We start from the raw sequence: 9,384 nt of genomic DNA, 5'->3' as shown, positions 1-9,384 counted from the left end.
CTGAGAGGCCTGATGCCCAGAAACTCATCAGCAAAACATTGAAACGAAGCAGGTATTTCACACGCATCGGTCCTGTTTAGGAGTCAGGCGTGAGTCCTGTGGTAGAACAATGATATCACCAGGCCAGCATTCTTTAATTGAAACCATCGGATCCCCAAGCTATCCCATTACACCAGCCAGGCTGGGGTTGCCAGGTCAGAGTATAAGAAAGCTCCCATGCGTAATTTATAGCACTCTTACCTCAGATAATCCATACATATAAGCTGTGAGGTTATGAAGCTACAGACCCCCTACCCATCTGCAGCCAATTTAGCCCTTGCACAATCCGCCTTAAATCACACAAAAGCTCCCAGACCTTGCTGACTGGACTATAGAGAAGGCAGAGGAGTCCATTTTCATTTGAATTCCCTACACATACCGCTCCTGGTAGATTTAAAGGAGAAAAAAAAAGAGACCATGGGCATTAACTACCTGAACTAGTGATCCTCTTTAAAAGCTCACACCCTCTGCTTTTTCCTCATGCAGCAGTAAATTTGCAAAGGAATGTGGCCTCAGCACCAGATCAATAAAACTTCTTTGCAATTTAACAAGAACAGATGTTAGCAATCCTACTAGGTATGCCCTGCTACATCTTAAGTGAGCCAACCATGAATGTTTATATGTGTGTGTGAGTATGTGCGGACGTTTCTAGAAAACAAAACCGCGGGCTTCTCCTGTACCCAGCCCGTTATCTCAGGAATCAAACATGTGATCCCCTCTATCTGTGGAATTATAGGAGCTTAATCACTGTGAAGATTAACCTTATCAGAAATCACATTTCTTCACACAGTTTCAATTATAAGGACAAACTCTGTGTTGAGGAAAGGGAGTTGGAGCATGGTGGCACTGAAGACAGATTAAAAAAAAGACGAATGGTCCGAGAGATGCCTGCTAGCTGTTTTCCAGCTGTGGTTAACATCTTTATCTGCAAAATCATCTTTAAAGGAGGAACACCGCTCAGTTTGAGGATTGGGGAACTTTCATCTTCATGTCTTTGTGTTGATTGTCTTGTGCTGCTGAACACTCATCAGTCATTATTACTCGGTTACAGGAGATGAATATTTCACAAAGTGAGAATCACGGCCGCACAGAATTTTCAGGGTTTGTTTGTCACAGTTTTGTAGTGTTATCCATGGTCTGTCTTTACATACTGTTGTTTCTATGGTTATTCTTCTTCTGCAGCTGATCCTAAACACTTATTTGTTTTTGCGAGCACCTGGATTTGCATTCCGCAAATAGTCATAATTTGTGAGTGCCCACTAAATGGTTTGGATCAAACGCTGTTATGGTTAGGTTTACACACAAAAATGACTTAAGTTTAGGAAAAGTTCGTACTTTAGGTTAATGTGACTGCTTGGTTATCTTTTCTTGTCAAAGTTAGCATGTGTCTGTCTGCTTGAACGTTCGGTTCAGCCGACTCCTCTGGCCCCTCCACAACCGTGACAAAACAGGCAAAACTCTGAGGTCTGCTTTGTTCTTTGACCTCCTCTGCTGCAGTAGCAGCTGCTGCACCAAGTACTACTTGCTGACTGACTCACACATAGCGGCTGGTAATGTTAGCACTGGAAAGTCTGATAAGTTGCAAAAAACAGGATTGTGCATGAACGAGATTTATTCCTCTGCTGTGGCAGTAAAACACAACACATGGACCTGCTGATAACTGCGCTGTATTCAGAGCTTAACGAGATTTTTAGGGTTGACAAACAGTAACATTAAGCGCAATAAACAGCAGGCTACGGCGATGTACTGACACTCCCCCAGAGACACATACACTGGAGAGCCCCTCACTGCAGAGCGAGACTACCCACACAGTGACCCTCTCAAAAGGGCCATAAATGTGTTTTAAGTGACTGTCAACGTTCCACCAGGCTCCCAGTCTTCCCTGTCGAGAAACAGACTGACTGCAGCTTCTCATGGCTGGTTAGCGCTGACTTACCAGCTTTCCAGTCACAGTCCAATCACGTTCATCCAGCCCAAACACATCATGCTACTTCTGTCTTTGTTCCTGACAGACAAGAGTCGTAAATTTGCTGAGCTGCTAGAGGTTCTTGTCAGATGAACATAAACATAGTTTGTTACAGGCATTTAAAGAACAACAAATTCTGTCATGGTTCTTGGGTGGCCAGGCTCCCACAGTTGTGTTTTCCTCTGGTTTTAGTTATGTTACAGCTTACCAACAAGCTGTAAATGTTTCTGTGGTTGTGACTGTGACACAACTTGCAGCTAAATACATTCGTATGGTCACAATTAGTCCTCAGACCCCCTACCCTTCTTCCTTTTTGCAGATGTTTCTTTGTCTGCGGTTCTGCAAACTCAGTCTACGCCTTAAGTGTACATCTTTTCTTAATCTGAGTTTCATAATCATAATTTACAACACGTTGCATCAAGTGACTCACGTATGCATTAGGTAACCACGTACAGCGATAATCAAGCCTAAGTGAAGCCAGTTTTGCAATAATAACAGTTTTGCAGCGCCTCATCTTATATAAGAAGAATGATGTCTTTAAGTGGTCTGCATTGTTATATCAACCTCCTTATGTAAAAACCCCCAAGTTGGCATATATTTATAAAATCTCCTATGAGGCTGAATATTACTCTACAACTCTAAATCATGTTTAAGGAGGCTTATGTAAAACATGAGGGCAGATCCGAGATATATGAAGAGGTTCCAAGAAGCAGATCTGTAATTCAATTAGACCGAATAAAAATCACACTGCAACCCTTCACAGGGACTGTTGGATTCCCTCCACCCATTCTTCTACATTTTATTAGATCCAGTTGTTGTAAATTAGGTTTTGAAATTCTTGCTCAGTGGTTCTAAATCGCCCCCACTGGGAATGTTGAAATTTTCTGTATAAGGGTCAGCAGGCATCGCTCCACCAATGACCTCACTGGGGACAGGTCTGTTGTCTGAAATGGCACGCAAGTACTGCAGAGCACATTTTAAACTCGGTGTCCAAACATTATGAGGTCAGGTGAGACAGAGGAATGGGCTCGGTAAGCCTTGTCTGACAGAATTATCATGGCCATTGGTAACAGTGGAGGGCACTATGTAAACAGCTTTCTCCCAGATGCCGATAAATCCAGAGCCATTACAGGCAGGACTGAGGTGTCGGTTTGCATTTAAACAGCAAGTTTCTATAGAGAAGCTCTCACACACACGCACACACACACACACATACATACAAGCTCTCATGTATGCATTCACACATGCACATACTCAGAAATGTGTACACACTCTCTCGAACGCCATATACATAAACACACACACACGCATGCACGCACATTTTGTGACAGAACAAACAAAGTAGGGATATCTGCTTCTGTTGCTAGGATACCAGTTCTCCTGGCTCCTAAGTAAATCAGTGTGACTGGTGGCACAGACGGCTGTGAAAAATTAACACAAGCTGTGGTAACAAAGTAAAAGTAACTTTCAACGTAATGAAAAGGGAAACCACATTCGGTTTGGTTCCAGTTTAAAGGATAGGTTCACAGTTTTTCAAGCCTGTCTTAAAACAGTCAGCCATTTAGACATTTAAAAACAGGCTTTTCTTGTTGTAATCGTTCCTCCTGTTCATACTGGCTAGAAGCCATCCCTTCCTAATGTGCTTTCAGTGTAAAAGATTGGGGGACAAAATCCACAGGTCTCATTTTGTGTAACTGCAACCGACAGTTATTTTCATAACTGATTAGTCTGCACATTATTTTCTCCATTATTTGTTTTATCTTTAAAGTATCAGAAAATAGTGAAAAGTGTCCGTTATAATTTCCCACAGCTCAAGGTCACATCTTCAGCTTTTCTGTGTCAAAGAAAAGTAGCTTGAAACTGAGAATGTGTGGCATTTTTCACTTTTTTTGCCTGAAAAAAAAAAACTAAAATGATTGACTATCAAATACTATTCACTGTCAAAATAGTTGGCGAACATTTTTCTATCAATAGACTAATCAGTGCAGCTCTAGGTTGGAAGTGCGTGGCTAGTATAAACAGAAGGAGTGATTACAGCAAGCAAAACTAACTGTCAAAAACTGACTTTAAATGCTGTGAACTGGTCCTTTAATGGAGAGATGGTGGTTGTGTTGTACTCGACTACTAAAGTAGAAAAAAATGAAAACTGCACTGACACTGAGCAAATACATGTCCGCTGTGACCCATGGCCTCTCTCCCCACACTTCCATCATCAGACTGTTATTGAGCAATTATGGCCATTGATTTTCTCTCCTCTCAGCAAACCTCTGTATGACAGCTGGCCTTTGTAAGTGGCCTCGCTGGACTCCTAACAGCTGCCCTCTGTGGCCACGCTATTTGCACGAAGATTTGGCCAATTTAACACAGTATTCCTGCCCCGTCGCCTCAAGGTGTACAGTAAGGCTCTTTGAAACAAGCATAACTGCGCGTCATGTGCAAGTTCATCATACATCATCCATACAGTACTGAAAATTTCTTTTCTTTTCCCCTCTTTGCCCCTAGACCCACTTCTTTTTATTGCACGCTGGGCCAACACATTTTGAAGGTACTGGCGGTGCTGATATTATAACTTCTCCCCAAAATTTTAACCCACCCACACCCTATCACATCAAACGACAACACATGTCAAGATATAAATTATTCAGAGCAGCTTCACCTTCAGCTGTTCACGGGATCCTTTTCAGTTTTCAATCAAAATGCCATTCTGACAGATATGTTTGACAGTCCAAGGCTATAATTCAGCTTTGCACAATCTGCAGCGCTGGTGCACAAAAAACAGCTTTTTGTTTCATTCAAACAATATCTTTTGAAACTGACAGTGAGCTCCCAGGGAAGTGGAGTCTTTTCTCATCGCTTCTGCCTCTTCATTGTTCTGGATGGGTTCTCTTTGTGCGTTTCACACTTTCTCCTAAATCTCTGAACGTAGACGTGTTTTAACACAAGTTGCACAACTTTGAACTGAACCTCACACCACGGCAGTTCCCAACAAGTAAGCTACTCATAAAAAACAAACAAACAGCAAAACACCTTGCAATTAACAGACCGAGACTCAGGCCATTAGAACAAAGCAGCATGAAACAGCTTGATACCATTACTACAAAGTGGAAGAGTTATAACAAAGCAAGCGAGTCCGAAACACCACTTCTTTCATTGTGAGAATGTTTGAGTTGCCCTCATGATGAATACAGGTCAGCACTGTTAATTTAATTTCTTTGTAAAAGCGTTACTTGTCAACACATTACTTGTCAATTGTGATAACTAAGGAATGACATGATAATTATTTAATTACTATGAATTATGTTTTTTTTATTTATTTAAAAACCAGGACGGATGAGTGAGTGAACGGAAGGAAGTCCAGAAATTCAACAGTGACAGAAATTAAACATTCAAAGATGACTCAGACAACTCAATGAAACCCAGCAATCCACTTGATATGCAGCAGCAGGCAAAGACATGTCAGCAATCCAGCAGATGATTATTATGATTGTTCGCTTACACATATGGGGTTTTTTTTTTCTTCATTCACAAGAATCCAGGAGAAATGTTTTGCAGCCTAGATAAGCATCAGATGACCATCAGTACATATAAGCATAAGGCTAACAGTGAGTGTGGCAAACAGTAGCAACAGCTTAAACCACAGAGCAGGAACTCAGCAGTTCAGATATAATTATGATATGAGGAATAATAAAGCAAACTGTCACATAAACATGTTACCACCTTAAGCAGCAATGTTTCTACAGTGCGTAGCTGTAAATAAACATAAGAATAAGACTTATGAGAACACAATAAGAAGACTACAAAAGACTGTAGAAAAAACATTTGATGATCCTGATATTTAATCTCATACTCTAAACATGGGATGTTTAAAAAAAAAAAAAAAACAACTCATACACGAAAATAAAAAATTGGTCACACTTAATGACCACAAGTTGGCAACAGTGGTTACAGTACCATATTCCAGAGAGCTGAGTTTGCAATAACCTCAACCAAAACAACGCAACAACCAAAACAACTCAACAACCAAGAGAAAATACTCAAACACCAGAATTCTAATTTCACCGCCATAAAGATCAAAAAAGCATGAAAGCATCGTTATTTATTTGCCAGAAATACAACCAAAACTGAGGTCAGCCAAGACAACAAGTGAAATCACAGATAAAACCGCAGCAAACAGTGAACACAGTTTAATATCAGCAGCACAGGAGCGGACATCAGCAACCAACCAGCAGATTTGCGCAAAAACAATTAACATCCATTAAACGCAGGTAAAGGCCAGGGCACGGGCCTTTCTTACCTGCGTGTACTGAAGCGGTGCTCGTCTGTGATGGATCCTGTCGGACAATAAACAGTCTCCATGGTCCCAGTAAGCTTCCACAGCTGGGCCGCAAGCGCACGGTGAAATAAAAACAATAAAAACAATAAAACATGGTTATTTCCTCCATAAAGTCGACCAGCAAACAACACGAAGGCTGTAAAGTCAGGTGAGCTCGAGTTGCAGGTGTTCATCGGCTGCAGTGGCACCTGCTGCAGGTCAAACCAGAGCGCATGACACTGATGATTTAAATACACCGCCGCCAGGGTGGCGGCCAATAACGTTGCAGCAGTGTGGCGCCAAAACTGGTCTGAATGGGCGTGTGTTCCTGATGTGGGTGTGTCACGGGTGTCCCCTCCACTCTTGACGCCCCCTGTATTACACTGATATCAAAACATTTATCACTGTTTGGGCGCTACAACACAATGCATCTTAACATATGAAGGAATAGATCTAAGTCATGACATAGCATGAATACAAGCTGACAGGGAGATACATATATTAGAAATTACATAGAGGATAATTTCAGTCCCTGGCCTAAAATAATAAGCCTTGAGATTTATTTATTTAGTCAGAAGATCTACTTGTTGTCCCCTAACCCCACTGCCAGTTCACCTTTTTAATGCTGTCCTCTGTAGTTATATAAGACATCCCCTGTCACACACACAGTGAGCAATAACAAATTTTATGTTTGGGCTAAAAGCCTTTTTTCAGGAAATACATTTTGTCATGTCTCAGCAGGACGAGCACAGGTGTAAATAATAACTTTAATGAATGAGTGCTGAATTCCTTTTAGCTGCTTTGGTTTCAGTGTCCTGTTGTTGTTCACGCTGGCTCACTTTCACACTGTCATGGCTCAGTGGGACACTAAAATACTGTAGAAAGAAGCCATCATTCATGTTATTAGTAACACCTGCGCTTTTCCTACTATCAAAAGTCATAAAGTCTGTTGTGAAAAATTCTCATTGTTATTTCACACATCCTTCGATGACCTTTATGTTTCTCCTCAAAGGTTAAAAGGATTTGTTTGTCTGTAAAGTTGTGTAAAATTGTGAGAAAGTGTAAGATATCAGTACCTAAGACAGCTGGAAGAGGGACAACCTGCACATGTGATTATTTTCAAAAAGCTCCACATGTCCATGAAACTAGTGGTCTGTGTCTTCACAGCAGAAGAATCCTCCCTGTGTAATGTCAGGGAAGGTAGTATGCTGCAATAGTATGTACTAATAATAGTAATAATGGTTATACCCAGCAGATGTTAACTTTGGAAACACACTTTGTTAACTTGCTTGTGTCATGCCTCAGTTTTATTCATGATATCTTGGTTGTGTAATACTTGGTTGTTTTATTTAATTAAATCTGTGTTCTCTGTTTTGAATAACTGTCTTTTATGCTTTTTGTGTGTCAGTGGGCCACAACAGAGAGATGAAGGAGGCCCCTTCACTGACTGTAGTCCACCTGAGCCAGATCCATTCAGTCCTCCGGAGAACCTTTGAGTTAAGTTTTGTTTTGTTACACTGATTTTCCCAAGGTCAAGACTGAACCTCCACACCCAAGCATGTTTACATTGTTTTATGACAGAACAAACCAAACCATGTGTTTATTTCAGACTCATGCTGGATTAATAAGATATTTCCCTATATAAGGCTGCAGTTGCAGCTTCCAATAATGAACAAATAAATAAGAAAAGACTGTAGGCAGGTGCATTAAAGTTGATAATTTGGGTAAACTGGCTTTGGGTGAAACTTCTTGCTGCCTGCTCAGTTTCAGTCTCAACAGGAGCTGAACCTCATGATATGTTCCAGCCCACTGAACAGAAGTATTACCTTTACAGTAATTTTAAACACAGGTGCTTTCAAATCGAGCATAGTAAGTGAAACAAGTGGCAGAGAGTATTCACTCCATGGTGCCATATTAAATCCTATAGGGAGCCAGCTTGAAGTGTTAATCCTTATATGATGTTTTCCATATAGATTTTCAGAGAGCAACTAGCTGTATTGCAGCTTTTGGTCTTGGCTGAAGTTTTATGGAAATGATAAAGCTTAAACAAGAGAAATAATGAGCTACAAAAATTGCATAATCATGTGTTTTTGACATTTTTCCACAGAGACAGCTTTTACAATCGTCTTTTACCTGAACATCCTACTTTTTCATCTACTCTGGTTTTAACCTGACAGGTCAGCTCATGTTTTCAGGTATTTACACTGAGACTGAAACATCTGTAACCACTTTTCCAGATGTGTTTCTACCCTTAACACATGCAAGAATATGTGCTGTTGTTTTGAGTGGACCTCCATTCGTGCCCTTTCCAACATTTTGTTGGAGCCATTGCCAGTTTGCTAAAATGTAGATTATTAAGTTTTATAGCAACTTCAGATACTGTCATACTGAAAAAATAAAAATAAAACACAAGGTGCTGTTTCCATCTGTTCCTGTGTTTTATTGCAGCAGGTACAAAACTAACCTTCATCCTGACACCTTTAATTGTGACAGCACCTTTTTTTTTAATGAACACATAACAGACTCAATAAACAGAGCTGGATATGAAATAGCAAAGACATTCACAGTTTCCAGGCTCACCAAATACCCAGATGCGAGAGCCACTACTTGAATTTCCTTTCATGCGATTGGGGAGAGTTTTAAAATGCACTCAAGTGGAGTTTCCAAAATATTTTTTCCTCCAAATAGCCGCTAATCCCTCTTTTCATATGCTTGAAAACTTGCTTTTAAATAGAAAAAGCTGACTGATTCAGACCTCATAGTAAACCTTGGCTTGTCTTTGGTCTTTGGGGGGGAGCATAAGTAGCGGCAAAAAATGAGAGAAGATGAAAGACATTTTTTTTAAAGCCACACACACAAGTATTGCTCTCATTCACATACAAAAACATCCAAGCATCCATTTCCCTTTCTAAGGTGGAGATAGAGGTAACGGCTGGTTGCAGTGTAGTAAAATATTTCAACTGCAGCTGTGTCAGAAGTTTTTCCACTAATCTCCTGAGTTGAGATTCTTTGAGTGGGAAACTAAATATCTGTGTCTGAGGCCTGTCACACAGCGTCGCATCACAGG

Source organism: Toxotes jaculatrix, chromosome 10, assembly GCF_017976425.1.
Source record: "Toxotes jaculatrix isolate fToxJac2 chromosome 10, fToxJac2.pri, whole genome shotgun sequence".
Lineage (NCBI taxonomy): Eukaryota > Metazoa > Chordata > Actinopteri > Toxotidae > Toxotes > Toxotes jaculatrix.
This window is presented reverse-complemented; position numbering follows the sequence as displayed.